Consider the following 27405-nt stretch of genomic DNA (forward strand, 5'->3'; position numbering starts at 1 on the left):
CTGCCTGGAGATGTGGTACCCTTAGCTACTTCTCCTTCACCAGTGTTATATAGGACATGGACGTTAACGTTATTTCTGTTACATTTCCTCATTTTTATAACTTTTTTCTTCTCAAGAGATCTTATAGAATCCATATCTATCTTTATATTTGTAGTGACACCAAATCAAATGAAATGTCCTACAGCTGATACTGTACCAACATGTAGTCAATGACGTATTTCAGATTATAATTCAGAGAATTTGCTGTCATATAAGTATAAGGCTCTCTTCTCTAAACCTGAGTCGCTCCTTCCATTTCAAAAAGATCTTTATTTCACAGATGCAATTATCAAAAATGCACATGGAAACGTACAAGGTACAGGAAAGGGTAGGGAAAGAAATCTTATCTTTATTTGTGGCATGAATTCAGATTCCCCAGAGGTCACTGCCTCTGGGGAGGCAGTGTATGAGGCAACATGGCCAAGCTGAGTGGCCAAGCTCGTGTGTATGGCTGATTATCCAGGATATTTAGAGGCTAGACCCTGCTCCTGTAAAGAATGTGCTCTGAGCACACTAGAAGACTGTCTTTGCAGCATTAAGAAAAGTTCTGGCAGAAAACAAACTGTTGTAAATGGCCACTCTGCTAATTAATGCCCAGGCAATTTCCATGGTTTTCCCTGTTTTTTTTTGTTTTGTTCTAAAAAGTTTCTTTCTGACATCTTGTGCTGGTTACCTTGGATGCTTTTCTTCTCAAAAGCCTACTGACTAGCTGCCAAAAAGAGGCTGGTTCACACCTTGCCTTTTTTCCAGCGTGCTCTTTTGCTCCATAGAGATAGACAATACTCACAAAAGGAGGGGAAAAAAACCCCCAAAACTCACACAGTATCAATATGTGCATATTGCGTGACTTTCTAAGCTGCCAGGTTGCCAGAACAAAGCCTCAGGAGGATGCCAAGATGCTATCCAATCCTTGAAAAGGGAACAAAAGTACCATATCCATTAGGATCAAAAATGGTACAGACGATAATGCTTTTTTTTTTTCTTTCCAACAGGTAAAACTTGATTTATTTTACCTAACACGTTAAAAATTGGGCTCTATTGTCCATGAATTTTTTCTGCCACTGTGTTTTAAATGATTATGTTCCAAATAAAACTGAACAACTATTAAAAGAGGATAAAAGATGGTATTTTTATGCATACAAACAAGTTTTCTCCAGACTTTATTATTTTTCATTTTTCTTTCATTTTGGAAACAGATAAGTAGAACACTGTTCCAAAGTGAAAGCAGTGAAGTGTGCAACTGCCTGCCCCTGTCAGATTGATAGAGTGAAGATGTTGAATGAGATAATGGAAACTTTCTATTCAGCGAGGACTGGAATAAAGAAACCATTTCTAGTCATTCATCAGCATTGATTGCCTTAGTGCTTGCGGCACAGATCAGAACTTCGGCTTTACAAAGGGAAACTAAAACAAGTACAGTGATCACTGTGGGAAGTGTAGTTGGCTTCCGCTTACCATTCAGTACGTAGCAGTCATAATACATGGCAACAAAACACATTGAAGCTAATAACATGGAGCCTGGCAACAATGTAATAGGTAGATGTTTCTTCACTTATTCTGGTTCTGCAATTTATAAACATTTTACTTTGTTAACTGGGGACACTAAGTGAATTTATGTTTTTTTTTTAAAGTTTAATTTAGAAGATTTTTATTGGTTTCTTTCATCATTTGTGATCATCAAATTTTAAGAGTTGTTTAATTTTCAGAAATAGTTTGGTGATAAATAGCTACACTAAAATGCAATTTAATGAACATGTGTGAGCCTGCATACTATAATTTATTTTCTGTAAAGGAGGTATTGAAAATATGTAAATGATACCTTCAGTAGTTTTCAGTTTTATTTTCCTTTAAACATTTACAAACTTTATATGCCACAAAATGTGTACATATTTTCACTGTGCTGAATGAATATGGTAGCTCATACGTTTGCTTTTGGGCAATTTATACTAGCAAGATGAAGTGGAGAACTGAAACAATTATCCAAATCATTCAAACCAAAGGAGCACTTTGGCCTCAAGCATTTAGGTACAGAATTTCAAATCAAAGTGTTTCTTTGGCTTGACTGATATGGACAATTGTCTCAGTGCTCCATTATCGCTAACTATAGATTTCCAATCTGACTATGGGTCTAACATAAGATGGAAAAAATAATAACATATAATTGTGTTTTGAGAACTTGACTCATTCCAAAGTCATTGTGCCAGGGTTTCCTAGTTCAGACACAATCTACAGGGTTAGTCATCTTCTGAAGATGAGTGACCTCCTAAAGCCACTTGAATGCTATTTAGAATAGGGAAGTAGAAACTCCTTCCTCAGTTAGTTTGCCTCTTCAAAACTCCATTTTGCTTCAACAAATTTTAAATATTATTTTTCTGAAATGAATAATGTTCCCTAATTCAGTGGAACACAACAATCCATGTAATCACAACAATGAATATGAAAAAATGATTTAAATTAGTTTGGCATAAATATATGTGATTATACTAGGTCAGCCATTTTAGTTTGATTTAATAATTTATGAATAATAAAAGTCAAAGTTTTCAGGCACTAATTATTATTATATTGATTATTGACACAAACATAAGAAATACTTTCCAAACCAAATCATGTTTAATTTCTTTTTTTAAACCATCTTTGTCTTTTGGAAATTTACAGAAAAGTTCTGTATTCAGCTGGAAAAAATATGAAATGCTATGACTTACTCTGTGTTTAGGACTTTTTTTCTTCTAGGAAAAGAAATGGACAAATCCTTAGTATAACTCAACACATTTCTGAAGTGCTAATGGCTTTCTTTGCATTTATAAATAATTGTAGGTATCGTAATGTCATGCCTAAGATGCGTTGATCGCATAAAAGCTCCTAAGCAATAAGTGGAGTTTGCAGTGGGTCTCAATCTATATCTCACCCTTGACAGACGTCATTCACTTTGCACCATCCTACCATGGACTGCACCTAGTCAGGATGATCCCAGGTTGTGTGCAATTTCCAGTACTATTTTCATTTTACCTTTTCTTCTCCCAGTCTAACAACCCAGTGAATACAGTGATAAATATAATCTTAAATATATTCTAAATAATTCAAAGAGTAAACCGTTGACCAGCTATAGTTTTTCAGCTATAGTTAGTAACAAATTTTTTGCTACATCTGATGACATCATGATTATGGATCACAGGTCTTAAGATGAATCCATGAGGATATCTCTAACCAGTGGAGTTTGCAGTAGGTTCTCAGAAATCTGACAAGTTAACAATGGATAGCCCATGGGCTCCACTTTGAATAACATTGGAAAAAACAGATTTGACACTTTTTGTTTCTGATGAAGAAAATGTCTTCTTTGTTTTCCTTTGCTATCGTCCTTTTCTATTATGTCTAATAACGTCCTCTGCTTTCCTCCTTTAGTAGACATTTCTGATCAGTGTTAATCATAATTATGCCCATTTCCTACTCAATTTAAACATAGCATCTCTTTTGTGGATCAGTTTTCTAATCGTTTTTTTCCCTTTTTTTCCATTTCACAATAATAACTTTTATGAATACTTTTCTATGGCCTTCAGTGAACATTCTAATTTTGTTTTTTATAATATTAATCTTGACTGAGTGTTTACATATTAAATCTAGTGTTTCACTTGTTTTGTATCCACTAATCCTTGTGATAATCTTGAGATGATATTTATATCCTCATTTTAAAGAAGGGATTTTTTAAGGGTCACATTAAATTACCTAACATACAGAAGAACATACAGGCATTTTTGGCAATTTACATATCTCTTAAAAAAAAACAAAACAGCTAAGCTTCCACTCATACCAAACCCTGTAATTAGAAGGTTGTTAAATCTGTATTTCTGGGCTTCCCTGGTGGCGCAGTGGTTGAGAATCTGCCTGCCAATGCAGGGGACACGGGTTCGAGCCCTGGTCTGGGAAGATCCCACATGTCGCGGAGCAACTGGGCCCGTGAGCCACAACTACTGAGCCTGCGCGTCTGGAGCCTGTGCTCCGCAACAAGAGAGGCCGCGACAGTGAGAGGCCCGCGCACCGCGATGAAGAGTGGTCCCCGCTCGCCGCAACTAGAGAAAGCCCTCGCACAGAAACGAAGACCCAACACAGCCAATAAATAAATAAATTAATTAATTAATTAATTTTAAAAAAATCTGTATTTCTGCTCTGGTCTTTGACTCTTCATGGCATTATTTGAGATTTTTTTTTTTTTTAATTTTTATTTATTTATTCATGGCTGTGTTGGGTCTTCGTTTCTGTGCAAGGGCTTTCTCTAGTTGCGGCGAGCGGGGGCCACTCCTCATCGCGGTGCGCGGGCCTCTCACTATCGTGGCCTCTCTTGTTGCGGAGCACAGGCTCCAGACGCGCAGGCTCAGTAATTGTGGCTCACAGGCCCAGTTGTTCCGCGGCATGTGGGATCTTCCCAGACCGGGGCTCAAACCCGTGTCCCCTGCACTGGCAGGCAGATTCTCAACCACTGCGCCACCAGGGAAGCCCTTATTTGAGATTTTGAAGACAGCAATCAAGTTACTTCTGGGAATTCTTTTCTTCAGGTCAAATACCTTCAAATCCTTGAAAATGTGACATAGATTTCATATATTACACCTTGTCGCTAAGCATGTATTTGCTTTTAGAACTACAATATTAATCCATATTTGATTTGGGTGAAATTAAACTTCATAGATGTAAACTAGACCCAATTTCTCTTGACTAAAATGACATATTAGGCATTTTAACCCAATTTAACAATTCTAATTTTATTCACATTATATATTATAATAGTCTATCAATGCTTGAGATGGTTTTGAATCTTAATTCTGGCACCCATCAGTCTAGACTCTTAATGATTGCATCTTTTCTGACTTCAGTCAAATCTTTGATTAAATATGCTCAACCAAGGACTGATCAAACTATATTGGTATGGATTCTTTATTCAGTGATATTAAAGTTTGTTTATTCAATGAAGTTGAATTTATTATATTTACTTGGAAAAATCCATAATCAACCCAAGATTAATTATATATTTTATTTAAATAGTTCCATGGTATACAAAGTGCTTTTATATAAAGGCTATAAATTTATCTTCACAAAACCCCTGTGAATTAGGCAATATTTTTCATCTGCAAGATTATGGAAATGGAAACTCAAAGAGTTAAATAACTTATCAAAAAATCATAATTCACACATGCAGAACTGGCAATGAAACATCCTGATGTCCAGGGAATTTCCCAGTACACACATCTGCCTCCCATTTTGTTCCTCCAAGAGTTACCACAACTATTTAAATAGAAAAAATAAACCCTACACAAACATTTTCACAAATTGAGGATAAAATAAAAAACATGTATATGTGTTAAATCAGGTTATTATTTCAAAATATTTTAGTCAAGTCATCTTTATAGTTATCTGATACCATGATCTATGCATATGAAGATATGTATATACACGTATATGTATATATAATATATATGTGTATGTATATGTATAGATACATAGACCTATCTAGATAGATATAGATATCTCTCTCTCTATGTATATATAAATATACATAGAGAGAGAGAGAGAGAGATCTCTAGAAGTATCTATCTATTTATCTATCTAACTATCTTTCTATCTACAGTTGACCCTTTAATCACATGGGTTTAAACTGCACAGGTCTACTTATACGCGGATGATTTTCAGTAAATGTGTACAACAGTACTACACGATCTAAGGTTGATGAATCCACAGGTGTGGAACTATGGATACAGAGGGCCGAGTGTAAAGATTTTTGCGCATGAGTCAGAGCTCCTAACCCCTCCTTGTTCAAGAGTCAACTGTATATCTGGAATCAATAATGAAACCTAATCCTATAACTATTTACTATGGTACCATACCAGGGGATTCACATGTAATACTTTCTTTAACCTTCTCATTCATGTTATATTATTTAATTTTTGTATGACCGTAATCCTGATATTAGAATTGAGGAAAGTAAGATTTGGAGAGGTAATTTTATTTTGCTATCACATAGCTAGTAAATAGCGGTGTAGGATTTAAATACAGGTCTCCCTGACCCCAGTGTCAATGCTCTTAAACATTAAAATATTATTGAAGTGAATTTTTGTCCAAAAAGAAAATTATGTTTAAAAATTCAATCAGAATTTTCCCAGTAATGACATCAGCATCACACTCTTCTAAATTTGTAATGGTCATCATTTGTCCATTTTGCAAATTGGAAACTTTAGCATCTCTAATATTTTTGAACTTTTACATTTTTCTGAGATTTCAAAAAAATTGAAAATAATGTCTCTCCATTCATATCTGCAACTATTGTTCTTTCTAGAAAACATAAGCTGGAATGTAACTTTCTAGATGCTTAAAAGCATTCAAAATACCTATTTGTTCTATTAGTATATCTCCTATCTCTCTTATAATACACCTGACTTTTAGTTTTTTTCTCTCACTTCCAATTTCAAGTTCATTTTGGGGGGAAATATGGAAGGAAAATGGGAGTTAAGGAATTCTATAGGCTCTGTATCATCTGTCACTGTTAGGCATCTGCTGGTGGGCTGGACCTTTCTTAGCTCCCTGCTTCTAAACATAGTTGGGAGAAAATTATAGCAAGTGTGTTTTGTTTTGTTTTAAAAACTCAGCACAGACTTTCATATTCATTCTCTAGTTCTGTCTTCTGAGCTCCACATATGTGTTCTGAGTATTAGAAATCAATACCTAACCTAAAACTGACATTTAAGCTATATTCATCCTTTTTCCCAATCCACACATGGTGATTATAGGCAAATGATGTTGAAGGAACTTCTCTTCATCTTAACTGCATTTCTTCCATATGCTATTGCTTTCCTAATATTTTATACCACATGATGGATAAAGCACTACTTTTTTATAGCATCCAGTTCAACTATATGGGAAAAATCCTATACTTGTTACAACATCCGTGGTAAAATCATTTCTTTCCTTTCTTCTTTGGGACATATTTCACTCACTTAGTTTCAGGCAGTGGTTTTGTTTGATCTCATTCTCCTCTGATTCTTCTTCGTTGGGCTTCCTTCTCAGACTATGTTTCTTTGTTTGTTTTGCCAACCATCTAGGAACTATTGTTTCTCTACAATTAGTTTTGTGTTTTTTTTTTAATTAAGTTGTGCCAGCAGGTCTCTGTAATTTCAGAGCTGACCATAAGTTCACATGCTAATACTGAACATATCATAATCTCTACAGCTTTTGGATGGACTATAGCCAGATAGGCTGTAGCTAGTCCAGAATATGACAAACATTAGACTTCTCTGCATCCAACCTCATGACTTCACAACCAGTTTTGATGTGCGGTGCCATGTATGAATTAATGAGCATATGATTTTTGTTTACCAGGCCAACTTAAAATTTTAGTCTGTGTTCCTCAGTATCATTCATTTTGGGTGGGCCTAATCATATCAATATTATATTTATTTTGAAGCAGAACGCTATAGCATTGTGTGAAATACCATCTTTGTGGGAAAACAAGTGATGTTTTAAACAACTGGCTCTCTGGAAAAAATATATATGTATGTATACATACATAAGATTATTATAAATTTTATTGAAAAGGATGTGTAACAATTTTCAGAAAACAAAAAATATATATTATTCATTGCAAAATGCTCATGGCCAATTTGTTCTCACAGAACATTTTCATTAATTTTTGCCTAATTCTTGTGCCCATAGACATACCATGGTGGCACTTTACAAACAAGCTTACTTCTGATAAAAATCTTGGCTAATATTTTCACTTACATTAAAAGATAAGATATTACCAAAACAAAGAAGACACATGTTGGAACTACAACCATTAGTCAATAATATAAGTGACTTCTTGCTGAATTGGATAATGGTTTTTGAATACCGTAAGAACATATTCTCAATGCTTTTGTGCTATTCACTATGTAACAGCTACAGTGACTTCTAAAATTCGATCTGCATTATTAAATCTCCATTACTTTCTTAAGTATAGAGTTTAGACAATCACCAAAATATCTGTACAGCCCTGATTTATAATATTTGCCAGTTTCTGTGGTTGTAAGTACTACCAGGATGACAGATTTCAGGCCACTAAGGTGCTGCCACTGAATTCTGAATTACAAAAAGATAAGCAGTAACACACCAACTACAGAGTTTTGTCCATACAGATAAAATAGTCATAAAATACCTCAAGAGGATCGATTTTAGTAAGATTTAGTAATGTTATTAGGAAGTGATGAGTTTTGAGTATGTACCGCCTTTTAAAATAGAACTTAAATGCTACTTTTAATGTAATTTAATTTTTAATAATGCTTGTTTTTGACAATAAGCCAGCCAAGTTTCTGAAATTTTAATGATTGGCTCTCACAAGCCAATACAAGGTGTTTGCAGCATCCCACTGAAATGGGATAAAACCTGAACATACTAAGTATTTTCCTGGCATGTTATTTAACCTCTCTGAACCACAGATTTCTTCATCTACGAAAATTAGATTAAATGACATATGTAAAGCCCTTAAAACAACATTCAGAACATGATAAGTACTCACTAGTAGACTGCTTGGATCCCATTTTAAAAAAAAAAATCTACCTAGGTTATAGCCAGAAAGACCAGACTCCTTATTATCTTAAATGACGTATAATGCTTACAAAGACAAAATTTAAGACTTGTTGCATTATTTCAACATATTACATAAAATATTGTTTTTTATTCATTTTAACTTATCTGAGTTATTTACACCTCTCTAGTTATAAATGTACTATCTAGGAATAATTTCCTTATGAATAACATTTGTGGATTTTTTTCCTTAAGGCACATTTCAAACCATAATACCTGAGAAGAAGATTCCAAAATACAGTATATTATGTACAGCACTTTGAAACTTTAAATGGGAAGACTAATTTCTATTCATAGCTTTCAGTTTTGTCAAACTACTTTCTCTGCATCATGTAATAAATATATGTTTTGCCAACCTCCTTCCTCTACCTTCCAGTATTAGGTCTGAAGAGACTTTATTATTCATCCACTTGTTCGAAGGTAGTTGTTTCTACCTTAATAGAGCCAAAATTGTCAACTTTTCAAACAGTAACTTGTTTTCTATGCCCTAAGGTTTGAAAGAAAATAGTCTCATAATGGAAAATAGTAAGCTGACTTTCTGAATTCATAAATGGCTCAATTCTTTATCAGGCTATAGTGTGCTACCTGTCTGGAGGTGTTGAGATGGTCTTCCAGCAATAGGAAATGGGGCTTGTGGATAAATATACTGTAAATAACAATTTTTGCTGTTTCCCGTTGGGTTTTTGTAATCTCAAAGTCGGAGCTCTTCAAACTTGGAGACACTTCTCTAACCTAGAATTGTTGAAAATTATAAATAAAAGTAAATGAATTTAAATATGATACAAAGAAGAAAAAATTAGGTTATGACTTTAATTTTGAAATATTTTTGAGCCATTTTCAACTAAACATATAATTTATAGTATAGATAATAAATCTATAGACTATGAGAGAAGTCTGACAGGTAAATAGATTTGTTTTTAATAATTAGACCTCATATTGTTAACCACAGGGCAGTGCTATTTGTTAAAAACAATACTAGGGCAATAGTAGATTAAAGTTTTTTTAATGATTCTTCCACATCCAGCTAAAGATGAGAAGAAAATTAAGTATCTTTTATATAAAGGACCTAGCTAAGCAAAGTCAAGACTGTAAAGTTGTAACTGCCTCTGCGTATGTCTTAAAAATACCAGATATCATTTTATTAAGGTAGAAATATAGGAACAGATACTGGGCATTTCATATTGAACTGTGTTTAATGATCTATTTTCATGACATTCCTTTGGGTAATCAGCAATTTTATTGCTTTAATATTGTAGAAGTGCTAGATTATTTTTAAAGGGGAAATAGAGGGGAAAACCAACATTGGATCAATGACTTGACATTGCTAGTCAACTTAAAGCATAAAAACATCTATTTAAAAATCTAACCAGCAGCTCTTCATCGGTAATCAGCAGCAGTGCTCTAATTATGTAGAGAAATTGTCCAATGTATTAGAGAATTTCTCTTCATCAAGTTATGTGCATGGGAATTTAACATTATACTCTAGACAAAGACCAAGGGAGGATCATAAGCTTAAGGAAAGGTGTAAGCAGCTATCTTTTCAGATGTGCTTTGAAGAAGTTACAAATATACCCTTTGTTTTAGTATCAATCTGTGATAATGTTGAAAAATTAGCAATTAATAAAGTCATTTTAGACAAAAGCAAATTTCTCTGCATAGTAGTATTCTTAACTGTCTACCCATCTTTCAGTACAACTCACATAAGAAATGTTGGGTAAAATAAGTGAGCTCTTTGTGAGTAGCACCTGAAACATGGCCTGGTCTAGTTACAGTTTGAATTAAGTATTTCTCCTCTCTCTCTCTCTCTCCCCCTCTCTCTCCCTCCCCTGTTTTGCAGATATTTAAGGCAAACTCTTGCTTATTTTTTTACAGATGCTCTTTTCTGTACCTCAAAACTCGCCCTCTGATCTCTCCATGTTTCATTTCCTCACATTCTTCAGATCATAACTCAAACGTTACCCACCTAGAGAAGCCTTCTTTGTCCACCATACTTAAAACTGCCAGCTTTGTTTATTTATCTTTGTCCACTTATCATTCATCATGGAACATATTCTATTTTTTTAATTTTATTGATTATATGCCCTCTGCCAAGTAGAAAATGTTTCATAATGACATGGAATTTTACTGTCTCCCCATTGCCTAGAGCAGTGTCTGGTATATAATACCTTTAAAAAAATTAAATGAACTAAATATGCATGGTATAAGCTGAGGAGCTCATTATTCGGCATAGACAAACACTGATCCCAACTAGAGTTTATTTGCCGTCTAAATAACCAATTTGAAATTTTTATATATGCAGTATCAGTGGTTTAAAATATTTTTTGAAATAGGCAGAATATATTTATCTCACCATTTAAATGCCGTAATTCTTTTTTATTTTTTAATTTTCAATACAATTTTAAAAGTTACATTCCATTTACAGCACAGTTATTACAAAATATTGGCCTAGTTCTTATTAGTAATACAGTTTATTCATTCATTTGTAAATTCATTTATTCAAAGGATAGTGGTAAAACTCCTACAGTGTACTAAGCACTATGTAAATACCATGGATACATTGAAGCTTATCACAAGTAAGGGAAATGGGTTTTAGATTAATCTTACCCCCTAGAAATGAACTTACAGATGTTTTCAGTGAATCTTATTAAAATCTGTAATAGGATGATCTGACTTAGCCTGGAATACCAGAGAAGGGTTCCCTGAAGAAGTGATGATTAAACTGACATCTGAGAATGAATTGGTTAGTATTGGTTACTAGGTAAAGGAGAAAGGGCAGGGAACAGTGTGTCAGTTAGAGGGAAAAAAAGGTGCAAAAAGCTGTGGCAGATTGGACCAACTTGATAGACTGCATTCACTCCCATTAATACAAATTATTTTATTTAATTTGAAACTACTTTAGATTCAAATGATTTTCAATAGGATTTACCTTGTGTGGCACATTTGTAATATTTATTAATATTTATTTAACCAAATTGAACACAGTGTGAAGTCTTCCTTCAAAAATGAAACATTGTAATACTGAAAGTTTTAGTAAGTTAATAATTTCTATTAATCAAGAGGGAAATAGATGCTTCACGAATGGATATTTCTGATAATCAACTTCTTCAATTTTGTAAATTCCTTTAATAGATGTTTCCTTGAATGTATACAATGTAGACATCCCATCTAAGCAAAGAACACCACAAATGTATAAAGCATTTAAAATTTTAATACACATTTACATATGTATTCTCATTTGATATTTACAAAAATATAAAAACCAATTGAATAGAAGCCTACTAGGTTCATACATTCAAATTTTATGATTCCAAGCCTGTTGACATCTCTGCCATGCTGCCAGAATTTATGACCGTTTTAAAGAAAATTAAAATTGAGAAAAATCATTAAAGCTGTGTTCTCTGAGAGGTAAAATACTTTTCAAGTATTCAAGTGAAATATGAAGTAAAACATTGTTTACTAGTGTATAATTCTCTAAGTTTTTATTATATTAAAATTTTTCTCTGAATTACTCCATAATGATACTGTTAATCACTAGTTTGTAAGAAACCATTCTCCATACCAGTAAATGAATCAAGTTTTATTTTATGCCATCTAATTTGACATTTAAAAGACAAACAACAACATGAACAAAAACCTAGTGGAAGTACTCACCCTTAAATAAAATAAAATAAAATAAAATAAATTACTTTGAGTAGGAATTAGCAACTAAAAAATACATAGAAGTATTATCATGCTAATCAATAGAATAAATTTAAATTCTCAGGAAAAATGTTTAAATATTATAATTAACATTAAAGCTAGAAATGTAATAATAATAATTTGAATACTTATTTCTAAAACCTACTAATAAAATGATATGATGGGATACTGACTCCTACAACATTATCTATAATTATTCATTTAAAAGGTAACTTTTAAATAAAGTATTGTCTTGAGATTCAGATATTTACTTTTTTTACTTGAAATAAAAGTAAAAGCTACATACTTTAGTTTTAAAAAATAAATATGGACTATTATACCAAAATACAAGGTAAACTATTCAATCTTTGTCTCAAATATTGAAGAATTAATGTCACAATAAAAGTATGAACATAAATCTGCTATCAGAGGAAAAAGTGTGTTTAAAAAATGATGTGTAAACTGTAGCTTCCTGCCGCTAGGACCTCTTGGTTAATTTTATAGAGTCTATTTTGAGCAGTTGATTGAACATTTCCCTTTCTCTTTTATGCGGAGTCAGATATCATTCCACTAGTACTCTGGGACTTTCCTCTTGGGATCACTATGTTCCATGTGACAAAAAAGACCAAAAAAAAAAAAAGAAAAAAAAGGACATATGGCCCTAACATCTGTTTCAAGTAGAAAATGAATAGTTTTAATTTTTTTCTTTCCATCACGTCTTCTGTTTATATTTCTTTTGTGTTTATTTTTGTTTTTAATTTTTTAAACATTTCAGTAATACAAAAGTGTATTATTTGCCAAATTGTCTTTCCCATCGTGTGTGACCAGTAATTTCGTTTGCAGTCAAAGATTGGTTTTTCATGAGAGGATTAGGTTTTGGGGAAAAAAGGAGCACAATCCTCCTTTATCAATAATAAATTTTTTCGAGTACCGTAGGGCTTGGGTCAATGTATTGTGCCTAATACATTGCAGAATTTTACTTGCTTCTCACAATTACTTCAAAAATTTTAATCCTAAATCACTCACTAGATTTATTGGCCTGAGATGAAATGTTTTATTAGGTATTCAATCCTATTGACACATTCAGTAATGAAATTCATCATTTCTTTATACATTCATCATACCTTATACAATGGCTATTTTTAGGTAATTTTCAGAATATTTAGAGTTACATCAAGAATTCAGGTAAATCTTGATTTTATTTAAATTTTCTAAGGTCTGGTTTATCACCATATCCACCTGAGAAGGAAATTAAACTCTGTGTGTGTGTGTCAGGGGGGTATACCTCTGTGTAAGTGTAGTGCATGTGATATATTCTAGACATTTTGTATTTGGGATGCAGGTAGATAATTAATATTTTGTACGAAGTCACAGCCACCTTGCCTAAAATATTCTGTTTAGAAAACTAGTTTTATTTTGTTTAGATGACCTTTTAAGCTTTATGGCTAATATGGGTGTGATCATGCTGTTTTGCCATATGTTCTATTTAGTCTTTGGCATCAACATTTCAAATCTATGAAGCTGGCCATGGTGTGGTGAGAAAAAGCTGCGCGATTACCTCATGTTACCCAGCAAACAGAAAAAAACTCTAATACCAGGTCCCCACTGTTTGTCCAGGACATAAAATTCACTGTATTCTTCTGGTTGCAACTCATTCCACAAATATCTATAAACATGGTTAAAGCAGAAGAGAAATAAAATCTCATATCTAAGCACTAACTTTTTCTAAATGCTCTTACCCCAAATATGAATTTTATGAAAATATTTAAATTAAGTGTTAAGTTCCTTCAATGAGTATGAACATGGAAAAATTAATGAAAATGATCATTGCCATGTCTGACCTATGGATTCAAACTTTCTAGTTTGTTTTCAATTTTTTATTTTAAACTGAAGAAGGTTAATTGCTGTTACTCTTTCATGTGTTTTGTTACACAATCACTCTGATTGGAACACCATATGAAGCTTTAGAACCTCACAGTGTCTGGCTAAAAGTCAATGTCATCTGAAGAGATGAATGATTAGCAGTTGGTCTTGAGAAAAATAGCCTGCTGAATGGAAAATAGTTCAGAGTGACTTCATCCTCTTATTCGAATATTGCTGCATGGTAAAGCAATGCATAAATTTGGTTTTTTGTTTTGTTATAATCTTGCATTTGTTTTTATTTATTTAAAACATTTATTACCAGAGATCAGGATAAGATTTGCTATACTAATAAATGCCATAAGAAAATTTTATGAAAGGATTTATTATCAAAATGCCATACTATCTTTTAGGGCACAGAAGTATGACTCAAAAACTTGTTGGAATTAGGAAATGTCAAGATAGAAAGTGATATAGTCTTGAACCAGAAGGAATCTCTAAAAATCTCCATTCTTTTTTCTTCATTTTATAGAAACAGAACTAGAGGCATGGAAAGCATTAGTCGGTTACCTGCTTACCCCAGGTCATAATGCTTTGTAATGGTAGAACCAGAACAATAACCACCTCTTCTGTCTCTACCTCTAACTTGTCAGTCCCAGGTGTCAAAATTTGAATAGCACTATGTTAACTTAGTCATTCATAGATTTTGGAGCTTCATGATATATTTAAAATTAAATAATTAAAATCAGGGTATGGACATAGGGTTTTCAGAGTTTTATTTCGTCAAAGACAAAATCCAAAAACAAAATTAAACAATTGTAAAGAAAGAAAGAAAACCATCTAAAAGTAGAAAATACCTAATAGCAAATTGAAGAGAATCCCTTTATATAGTTCATTTTAATCTAAAAATCATGCACCTATCATTGATCCTTATTTTTGTCATATCTCTAGACCAAAGAATGTCCCAACACTGGCCAAAACTAATCTAACATTTGATTGAGGACTGCTGTACTAAGTTATCTGGCCTCAAAACCTCCCATTGAGGAAGGCTGGGCATGTGTCCACATTTTTTAAACAAGAAGGAAAAAAAAATTTCCTGCAAATGATCCAAGGTCACAGGACTAGAAAATGGCAGAGTCAGGCATAGAAATGATATATTCCAAGCCAAAATCTGATGTTCCTTCCACCATACCAAACAGCTTCAGAAAAGAGAAAATAACTTACTTTAAGAAGAAATTTAAATGCAGTAAAAATACAACATGAAAAAGCAAACATACATAAAATAATCTTGCTATTAAAGAGCATATACAACTTGCACTACATTTTTCTTGATGAAAAAGAAGTATATTATTATATACCATTTTAAATCATATTCACTTATGCTGAAAAAGAAAAACTATTTTAAATCAAGTTATTGTTAAGGAAAAAAGCAGTTGTTTACACAGTTCTATTCAAACAGCTTTCTATAAAAATGCTTCTTTTCTCAAATAAAAAAAAGGAATAAAAAGATGATATTAAATACAGAATCTTAAATTTATTTAAGATTCATTATTATGTAGTGATACAAGTGGTGTTTTCTCTCTTCAGTGCCTCAACTCTGGAATGAACAACTAAAGGACAGTACCAATCTTCATATGGTTTACTTCCCACATTTATGTTTGCAGTTACTAAATTATATTACTTGAATAGTTGTGAAGAGTTTCTTCATGATTAAGCCAACATTTCTCCCATTCTTATTCATCCATTCAGTCAAGAAAGACTTATCAATCCCCTCCCTTCCAAACACTGGAGATACAGCCATGAACAAAATCCAGACAAAAATGCCTGCCCTAACAAAGCTTTCAGGCACTAAATGAAATAAATAAATAGAATATATTTTATGGAGCAAAGTAGGTGGTATGGAGCATAACAGCACAAAATCAGGAAAGAGGTTGAAGGAAGTGCCAAAGAGATGAAAAGCAGGAAGATTGGAATTCAGAGAAGGCCTCACTGAGGTGGTGAGTTTGAATGAAATCCCGAAGGAAGTGAGGGAGTGAGTCACATGTGGATACTTGGAGGAAGAGGATGTAGTCAGAAGGAACACAAATGGCAAAGACCCCATGGCAAAATTGTGTATGGTATATTTAAGGAAATGACAAGTAGGCCAGTTAGACCTGAGTGAACAAGAGAGAGATTAGCAAGATATAATAAGGTAAAAGTTAATGAAAGTTTAACCTGATAAATTCCCATAGGCCATTGAATGGTTGTTTTTCATGAGATGGGGAGACATCGAAGGATTTTCAGTGGAAGAGGAGCACGATCTGTCATATATTTTAACAAAATTACTCTGATAGCTGTGTTGCGAATAAACTAAAAAGAAGAGTTATCACAATTAAAAAGCTACTGTAATGATCTCACAGAAAGATGGCAGTGGCTTGCATCAGCATGATTGCAGTGCAGGTGGTGAAAGTGGTTGGATTCTGGATGTATTTTGAAAATGTTGCCAGTGGGACTTGCTGGTTGATTGAATAAAGAATATGAGAAAAAACAAGAAAGCTGAGTTGACTCTAAGACTTGATCTGAGTACCTGCATGTCTGAAGTTGACATTTGTTAAGATAGAGGAAATTGAGAACAATTGTTTGGGAGAGAAGATCAGAAGTTTGGTTTTCAACATTAAGTTTGAAATAGCTAGTAGATATTAAATGTCTAGTGGAAATGTTGAATAAACCCTTGGATGTATGAGCTGAGAAGAGGCCCATATGGGTGATAACATTTATGAGTCGTTATCATATAAATGGTAATTAAAGCCTTGATACTGGATGATATCACCAAGGGAGGAATGTGCATCAGAGGAGGTTATATTCAAAATCTGTGCTCTGGGATATTCTAAGGAGGACGATATTAAGGAGGAAGCATCAAAGGAGAATGAGAAGGAGCAACTGGTGAGGCAGCAAAAGAACCAGTAAAGTGAGATGTCACAGAAGCCATGTAGAGAGAGTGTTTCAAGGTGGTGCAAAAGATCAACCGGGTCAAATGCTGTTAGTAGGTCAAATAGAATTGAAATTTCAGTTCACTGAGAATTGGAAATAGGATCCAGCAATGTGAAGACCACAGGTAAGTGTGACAAGAACAATTTCATTGACATTGTGAACTAAAGAGAAAATGAGAGGAGTGGAATTAAACAAAGATAGTGAGTACAGCTGTTTTTTAAGAGTTTTGCTGAAATGATAACAGAGAAATTGAGCCAATTCGAAGAGTGGAGTGAGTTTAATAGAGGTTGATAGGAGGAATAGCAGCATGTCTAAATCTGTGGGAATAATATGATAAAAACTTATTGATGTAGGAAAGAGGACCAGATTGATGGAGTGATGATGTCCTACAGCAACATGGGTCACTGCAGTGATGTCCTTGAACAGACAAGAAAGGGTGGATACTAGGACACAAATGGCAGGGAGCACAGACCTGAAGTCTAGAGCACAGACCTATTAACTAAGGAAAGATATCTAAGTATATGGACATAAATTCAGGATAGCAGGAGATAAGTGTCTTGTAGAAGTTCCCTTCTAATCCATTTTATAGGCTAAGGGGTTTGGAAGCAAGATTATCAGCAAAAAAGGTAGGATGGAGAGAAGATGTAGGAGTTTTGATGTGAGATGAAAAAAATAGTTCACTTGGAGAATAGGTGAGAAAGTAGATTCTGGAAGTGCAGTACCTTTACTTGAAGCATTAAGAGTACACTTGAAGTGGATGATTATAATCTTAATGAAAAGAGCGTATTTATATACGTGCTTTTCTTTAGCCACATTTATCTGTGTGGGTACAGGCATGGAATGGATTTAGAGTTAGATTTAACTGTGGTTAGGATTTGGCTCAGTAAGAATGACAGAAGTGAGGAAGGGGTCAAGGAAGTTGAAGGTACATGCAAGGTAGTGATTAAAATTGTAGCCATGTAATTTAGTGAATGGGAAAGTGAGAACATGTGGCAGTGAGTGACAGTGAAAAGATGGGAGGTTTATTGGTTTAAAGGTCCATATGCTGTTAAATTAACTTATTACAGTCAAGTTACTGGAGAAATTGAGCAGGAGAAAAAAGGAGGTGTGATTAAAGGGTGGGATGCTTGACACTGAGATGGGAAGAGTCCTTTGTAAGTGGCAAGGTGGTGGAGCACATGCCAACCTCCAAGCCCAGGGATAAAAGGATTTTGGAAGAGGAAACTGCCATTAGGGAATGTTAGGGAAAGAACTGCTGTCAGATGAGAGCCAGGACTCAGTAAAAAAAGAAGGTAAAGGAACTATAAACGTATTTCTTGATTGGATATTGCAAACAAGCATGTCAAGATTGCCCTCGTGCTAACTCTAACTTCACTTGAAATGGATTAGGTATATATATCTTCACTTAGTGTTCTATTAACTGCTTTCATTTCATCTCAGCTGTTAAGTATAATTCTCTTCATTTTAAGATAAGAAAATAATCCAAATGAGATTTAATTATTTTCCCATATCACCCAGCTTGTAAATGGCAGAACTGTGACTTAGGCCCAGGTCATGTACACAGTATTTCAACAGATTCATCCTTAATATTTTTCCCCATGGGGCTTAATCAATCTTCGTAAATGAGGTGCTGCACAGTAATCCAAAGATCATCCACCTAATGCCAGTATTATATGATAGGACACATTTCTGCCTCTTGCACATGATTTTGACATTTTCATTCAGTAAGTAAATACTGCAGTAGGCACTGGGGAAACTGCGGTAAACGCAATAGACAAATTTCTTGCCTTCAAGAAATTTCATGGAGTATCTGAAAGAGGAATTAAATATGTAATTATGCAAATAAACTGAAAAGTCTTCAGCTGTAAAAAATTCAGACAGGTGGTAGCCTGGTGCAAGAGATTGCTAAGAAGAAGTAGCACTAAAAGTGCTTGGGAGTCGGGTCTGAGTACAGAGAGACTTCTGCCAGAGAATATGTGAGCACTTTGAGAACAGAAGGATGTTGTAGTCATGAAGAAGGAGAAAGAAGCCTGGCCATGAAATCTGATCATCAAGGGGGATGAGGCAAGAGACTTGGCTGAAGAGAAAATGAGGAGACACATCAAGGCCATTTCAAATATTATATTTTTGTCTAAAAGCGCTAGCAAAGGTTTGGAAAACGGAGAGTAACTCAGCATTCTCATCTGCCTTCTTAAATTCCTTCTTAACAATTTGAAAGTATTCAGCTTGATATCTAGTGATAATGTGAGATGCTTTTCTTATATATTTTGTACTTAAAAATTGCAAGGGTACTTTAGAAGTTCCTAAGACAATTTCTAAAATACTTTTACATAATACATAAAATTAAAGAGTAATTTAATAGTAAATGTATATGCTGGGTTTGGTTTTCTTTGTGATTAATTTTAGTTTAGTTTATATATATATGATCTGCATATCATTTTGCATTGCACTTTTATCTTTTTAATGAAAATATAAAATCCATATATACACACAAATCTTGCATGGATTTGAACATCTTGATTAAACATTCAGTTACATACATTTTCCCATTGATCTGGCTTCTGCTCTCAAACTGTTACAATTGCATATTTTGCCAAAGTTCTCTTTTAATACGTGCCCTTGTTAAGTGATTTATTAGATGCTGAACTAATGATCATAATACCTCTGATTTCCTTTACTGAAGCCAAGGATATATTTTAAAATAAATAAATTAATATAAAATTGACTCTGATTTCATAGTTTCAAAACTATTTTTCTTTTTGAATTTGGATATAAAGCAGATTAAAATTTTTGACAAATAACACTTATTACAAAGAACCTTAGGGTCATGATGTATGAGCTATATAGTATTATATAAAAATGAGTACTATTATTGGTATTTCTGAATAATTTAAAATTTATTTGTCAAGCAGTGGCCCATGTACTAACATTTCTGTCAGTCAAATCAGATCACTATTTTCAGGGGAAAAAAAAGATGCTTGTTATGCAATGATATCTCACAAAAATGGTGTTAATGTTATACAATGAACTGTTAAAATGTATAATCATTTGTTCCAGTAGCTCCTACAAAGCAAAAACAAAAAACAAGCACACAGGACTGTGTGCATGCACACACACACACACACACACACACACACTTCCTTTGACCTTGATGTTAATTTAAGCTTAAATTCTTTCTCTTGACTATATTCAAAGTGTTTATATCCATATGACTTTACATAGCCCTTAATCCTAGTATCTGGCTTCAGCAGACCTTGCTCCTGAAACTATGTACTTCAATGTAAAAGAAAACCAAAATTGGAAGATTCTTGAAAAAACCCTTTGGATCAACCACACGTCATGGGTATAATAGTTTCTATTACATCCCTGTCAATTGGTCACCCAACTGCTGTTTCAGAATTCTTAATCTCTTGAGGCATTACATTCTATATTTCACTCCTAGTAACTTCTCACTTATATTTAGCAGAAACTTGTCTCCTTGTACTTTCTCTTGTTCTAGTTTTCCAACATGACCAACATTGTGGCTTGTTTATAGTTCTCTTCCACTTTGAACTGCATTTAAAAATAACAATACTATAAAGCTAATTGTGTTAAATGCTGTATATGTAAATTCTAAGTGGTTGTACATATCCTAATTCAAGAGGGTTTACGGTAAAAATCTTAGGCAAATATCAATAGGAATAGATGAAGTGTATTCTAAGCAGAAATAATAGCATGCATAGAGGAATGTAGGTGAGAAAGTTGTTATGCCCAGGTACTTTGTACAGTCCAATTTGACTCAAATTTTGAGAATGTGTAAGGGAGCCATGACTAGACTGAAAAGGCAAGTTAAGGAAATATTTTGAAGGACTATGAATATCTAAGTAAAATTTTTAAATTTCATTTAGTACAATTTTAACAAGGTATTTATATGTTCAACTTAATATTTATAAATACTAATGTTGAGACAATAGAAAGAAGAAATGAGTATGGAGAAAAACAAAACATGTTATTAGTCAGTGATAGAATAATAATGTTTGAAATGAGATGGTGACAAGAGGAATGGACAGGGAATGATGATTATATTTTTAAAATAAACACTAAGTGCCCCTTTATATATGAGAAAAATGAATTTTCAAAAGCTGAAATAACAAGCTCAAGGCTACACAAGTGGTCAATGGACAGTGGAGCAGGGCTATCATCCTTCCACCCTCTAAATGGAAGCCCAACCAAAGACTCGTTCTTTAGTTCTCTAATTTTCTATTTTTTAATTCTTTAGAAAGTTAATTTATTGAATGGCTTCACTCACCACTTCCATAATATCCTGCCAGATTCACATTTCTAACCAAAGCTTCTCACTCAAGTGTAAATATTGCATGGTCAAACTTCCCCTGTAAATTTCTTCTTGAATTTTGCATCATCCTGAAATTTTAAGTAAAAAAAATTCTCACAAGACATTGGTATATGCTGTGTTTTGTTAGATGAGAATCACTTAACTCCTCGTATTTCTTTTACTGCACCAGATACAAATCAGCCAATCTATTGTGCAATCGGTATATTGTTTGCCTTTCTGGTGAGCCTTCTTTCTGTGGCTAGAGCTGACTATTTTATTTATTAAATTTATAGTATTTTTGCCTTTTTATATTCTATCTTAAATGATTCTTTATAAAAGTTAGAATTGAAGGAATTAGACAAGTTTACAAATGCCTTCCATCACCCTTTCCTGCTCCTTCACGAATAACTCTACATCTAAACTTTCTTCTCGTTGTCTGAAAGTCTATGAATTTTCCACTCTCTTAAGCTGAAATCTTGATAGCCATGTATTACTCTGCTTTCTGCCCATATGCAGGTGACAGTCCTGGTTATTCTTCCTTAATCTCCTGAGCCTCTATTTCCATGAAAACTACCTTTTTTTCCCCCTACGCTCCACAAATTCATTTTTATTTCACTAATTCTAGTATCTTTTCTAAAATCTGTGTTTTATTTTTGTCATAGATTTTTACTTAATACACATAATAAAATTTAAAAATAATCGGTATCTAATACCTAATGATTAATTCTATTATTTTTTTGATCTTTTCAACCACAGTTGTCACCTTCAAATTCTCTTTCCCAATAAACATAATCTGGGTATTATTTCCTAAATATTCTTTCATTCCCACTCCCAACTCTACAGCTTTGTTTAATCATTATGTATAATGCTATCTCATTTGTCTCTCCACCCATGTGAACTCTACCGATATTCTAAAGTATAATTCAGGCCATTTTCTGAACACTTGAAGTGTCTCCTTAAAAATTTTTAAGCATAATAAGACTTGCCCCACTCTTTTGGCATGTAGTATTACATTACTTGTTTTAAATTTTATAACTGTTCCTTTCTTCCTAAATATATCTTGAATCCTCTGAGGTCACTTACATTGTGTTATTCTTCTTTATTTTTCCTGACATTGTGCCTTATAAAAAATATTACGTCATTTCTGTTTATACAGTGCCTCAGGCTCTCTTCTAAAGCAGATATATAATATTTCCAGGGATGGAATGCTGTTGATGTTACGGTGTGTGTGTGTGTGTGTGTGTGTGTGTGTGTGTACTGGTAGTTTTAGGAAAAGTAGCAATGTTTTAAGCATCATTGGAAAATCTTTTATACATCAATAAAATTATATGTCTTTTACATATTGGAAATGTTTCTGGCTTAATGTGATCAGCTTTGTAACTCCAGTTATGGAATATCATATGATACTACTGATCTGTGGCTTTGCCTTTTCTACCGTTAAAAAAAGTAATAGTTGTACAGATTTGGAGAGGATATAAAAATTTGGAAATTCATATAGCTTATAAAAAATAATTATAAGACAGTCATTCAATAGCAAACAAGGTGTGCATATACTGTTTATTTTGAGGTATCCAGATTAAGAAATAGGTTTTCATTCAAATTAATAAAAACAGTGGTGATTTACCAGTGTGGCAAAAATGCAGATTGTTCTTTTCTGCAGCATAGAATGCCCCTTATCAGAGAGATAGTAGAAATAATTTAGAATATAGGAATTACACAATTTCTACCTGCATCCTCAGAGTTTGTTTAAAAAAATAAAAATTTAACAATGGAAAAGAACAGGATTTAAGAAAATGCTAGCCATCTCTTAGATAAGGGTCACTAGATTTCACTAAAAGTAGAACAAAAGGAACACAAGAATGGAAAATATGAAAAAAGAGAGGATATATATGAAAATTCTGACATCAGTAAAATCCAGGTACTACAGGAAGAAAAGAGAGAAATGGAAATGAGAAACACCCTCACACACACACACACACACACACACACACACAGGAGAATTTCAATTACACTGAGTTCACGTGCATCTTTAAACATGGAGCAAAAGATAAAGATGATTGAAAGAACTTTAGCTGAAACCTTCCAATTATTTTATCTTACTCTGTCTAATTTCCCAGACATTCCCTCAGCCCCTTTAGACATGCTGCATGCAACTTAGTTTCATGGCTTTGCCTCTTTTTTTTTTTTTTGGGTGTATTTACTCTAGACCTTATACCACTTAGCACTTGTATAATCAGACTGCAAATGGGGATGAGGTTGTAAACTGTATTGAAAAAGAGATTGTAAAAAAAAATCAACAAAAGTGAAAGCCCAGGAAAGTATATACTGTACTTCTGGTTTTGCAGGATTTTTGCATTTCTTAAATAATAAAATGCTATTTTATATATACATGCATACATATGTACATATATATACATGTGTATATATATATATATATGTTTTAAGATCTTTATTGGAGTATACTTGCTTTACAATGGTGTGTTAGTTTCTGCTTTATAACAAAGTGAATCAGCTATACATATACATATATCCCCATATCTCCTCCCTCTTGCGTCTCTCTCCCACCCTCCCTATCCCATCCCTCTAGGTGGTCACAAAGCACTGAGCTGATCTCCCTGTGCTCTGTGGCTGCTTCCCACTAGCTATCTATTTTACATTTGGACATATATGTCCATGCCACTCTCTTACTTCGTCCCAGCTTACCTTTCTCCCTCCCCGTGTCCTCAAGTCCATTCTCTACATCTGCCTCTTTATTCCTGTCCTGCCCCTAGGTTCTTCAGAACCTTTTTTTTTTTTTTTTTTTTTTTAGATTCCATACATATGTGTTAACGTACGGTATTTGTTTATCTCTTTCTGACTTACTTCACTCTGTATGAGTCTCTAGGTCCACCCACCTCACTACAAATAACTCAGTTTCATTTCTTTTTATGGCTAATATTCCATTGTATATATATGTGCCACATCTTCTTTATCCATTCATCTGTCAGTGGAAACTTAGGTTGCTTCCATGTCCTGGCTATTGTAAATAGAGCTGCAATGAACATTGTGGTACATGACTCTTTTTGAATTATGGTTTTCTCAGGTATATGCCCAGTAGTGGGATTGCTGGGTCGTACGGTAGTTCTATTTTTAGTTTTTTAAGGAACCTCCATACTGTTCTCCATAGTGGCTGTATCAATTTACATTCCCGCCAACAGTGCAAGAGGGTTCCCTTTTCTCCACGCCGTCTCCAGCATTTATTGTTTGTAGATTTTTTGATGATGGCCATTCTGACTAGTGTGAGGTGACACCTCGTTGTAGTTTTGATTTGCATTTCTCTAATGATTAGTGTTGTTGAGCATCCTTTCATGTGTTTGTTGGCAATCTGTATATCTTCTGTGGAGAAACGTCTATTTAGGTCTTCTGCCCATTTTCCGATTGGGTTGTTTGTTTTTTTGATATTGAGCTGCATGAGCTGCTTGTACATTTTAGAGATTAATCCTTTGTCAGTTGCTTTATTTGCAAATATTTTCTCCCATTCTGAGGGTTGTCTTTTCATCTTGTTTATGGTTTCCTTTGCTGTGCAAAAGCTTTTAAGTTTCATTAGGTCCTATTTGTTTATTTTTGTTTTTATTTCCATTTCTCTAGGAGGTGGGTCAAAAAGGATCTTGCTGTGATTTATGTCATACAGTGTTCTGCCTATGTTTTCCTCTAAGAGTTTTCTAGTGTCTGGCCTTACATTTAGGTCTTTAATCCATTTTGAGTTTATTTTTGTGCATGGTGTTAGGGAGTGTTCTAATTGCATTCTTTTACATGTACCTGTCCAGTTTTCCAAGCACCACTTATTGAAGAGGGTGTCTTTTCTCCATTGTATACTCTTGCCCCCTTTATCAAAGATAAGGTGACCATATGTGCGCGGATTTATCTCTGGGCTTTCTATCCTGTTCCATTGATCTATATTTCTGTTTTTGTGCCAGTACCATACTGTCTTGATTACTGTAGCTTTGTAGTACAGACTGAAGTCCGGAGACTGATTCCTCCAGCTCCATTTTTCGTTCTCAAGATTGCTTTGGCTATTCAGGATCTTTTGTGTTTCCATACAAATTGTGAAATATTTTGTTCTAGTTCTGTGAAAAATGCCATTGGTAGATTGATAGGGATTGCATTGAATCTGTAGATTGCTTTGGGTAGTATAGTCATTTTCACAATGTTCATTCTTCCAATCCAAGAACATGGTTTATCTCTCCATCTGTTTGTATCATCTTTAATTTCTTTCATCAGTGTCTTATAGTTTTCTGCATACAAGTCTTTTGTCTCCGTGGGTAGGTTTATTCCTAGGTATTTTATTCTTTTTGTTGCAGTGGTAAATGGGAGTGTTTCCTTAATTTCTCTTTCAGATATTTCATCCTTAGTGTATAGGAATGCAAGAGATTTCTGTGCATTAATATTGTATCCTGCTACTTTACCAAATTCATTGATTAGCTCTAGTAGTTTTCTATGTATAGTATCATGTCATCTGCAAACAGTTACCGCTTTACTTATTCTTTTCCGATTTGGATTCCTTTTATTTATTTTTCTTCTCTGATTGCTGTGGCTAAAACATCCAAAACTATGTTGAATAATAGTGGTGAGAGTGGACAACCTTGTCTTGTTTCTGATCTTAGAGGAAATGGTTTCAGTTTTTCAACATTGAGAACAATGCTGGCTGTGGGTTTGTCATATATGGCCTTTATTATGTTGAGGTAAGTTCCCTCTATGCCTACTTTCTGGAGGGTTTTTATCATAAATGGGTGTTGAATTTTGTCAAAAGCTTTTTCTGCATCTATTGAGATGATCATATGGTTTTTGTCCTTCAATTTCTTAATATGGTTTATCACATTGATTGCTTTACATATATTGAAGAATTCTTGCATTCCTGGGATAAACCCCACTTCATCATGTTTTATGATCCTTTTAATGTGCTGTTGGATTCTGTTTGCTAGTATTTTGTTAAGGATTTTTGCATCTATGGTCATCAGTGATATTGGCTGGTAGTTTTCTTTCTTTGTGACATCTTTGTCTGGTATTGGTATCAGGGTGATGGTGGCCTCATAGAATGAGTTTGGGAGTGTTCCTCCCTCTGCTATGTTTTGGAAGAGTTTGAGAATGATAGGTGTTAGCTCTTCTCTAAATGTTTGATAGAATTCTCCGGTGAAGCCATCTGGTCCTGGGCTTTTGTTTGTAGGAAGATTTTTAATCACAGTCTCAATTTCGGTGCTTATGATTGGTCTTTTTATATTTTCTGTTTCTTCCTGGTTCAGTCTCGGAAGGTTGCGCTATTCTAAGAATTTGTCCCTTTCTTCGTGGCTGTCCATTTTATTGGCATATAGTTGCTTGTAGTAATGTCTCATGATCCTTTGTATTTCTGCAGTGTCAGTTGTTACTTCTCCTTTTTCATTTCTAATTCTATTGATTTGAGTCTTCTCCCTTTTTTTCTTGATGAGTGTGGCTAATGGTTTATCAATTTTCTTTATCTGCTCAAAGAACCAGCTTTTAGTTTTATTGATCTTTGCTATTGTTTCCTTCATTACTTTTTCATTTATTTCTGATCTGAACTTTATGATTTCTTTCCTTCTGCTAACTTTGGGTTTGTTTTTTTTTTCTTACTCTATAGCTTTAGGTGTAAGGTTAGGTTGGTTATTTGAGATGTTTCTTGTTTCTTGAGGTAGGAATGTATTGCTATAAACTTCCCTCTGAGAACTTCTTTTGCTGCATCCCATAGGTTTTGGGTTGTTGTGTTTTCATTGTCATTTGTTTCTAGGTTTTTTTTTAATTTCCCCTTTGATTTCTTCAGTGATCTCTTGGTTATTAGTAGTGTGTTGTTTAGTCTCCATGTGTTTGTATTTTTGGCAGATTTTTTTCCTGTAATTGATATCTTGTCTCATAACGTTGTGGTCAGAAAAGATACTTGATATGATTTCAATTTT

The sequence above is a fragment of the Eubalaena glacialis genome, chromosome 6, assembly GCF_028564815.1.
Source record: "Eubalaena glacialis isolate mEubGla1 chromosome 6, mEubGla1.1.hap2.+ XY, whole genome shotgun sequence".
Classification (NCBI taxonomy): Eukaryota; Metazoa; Chordata; class Mammalia; order Artiodactyla; family Balaenidae; genus Eubalaena; species Eubalaena glacialis.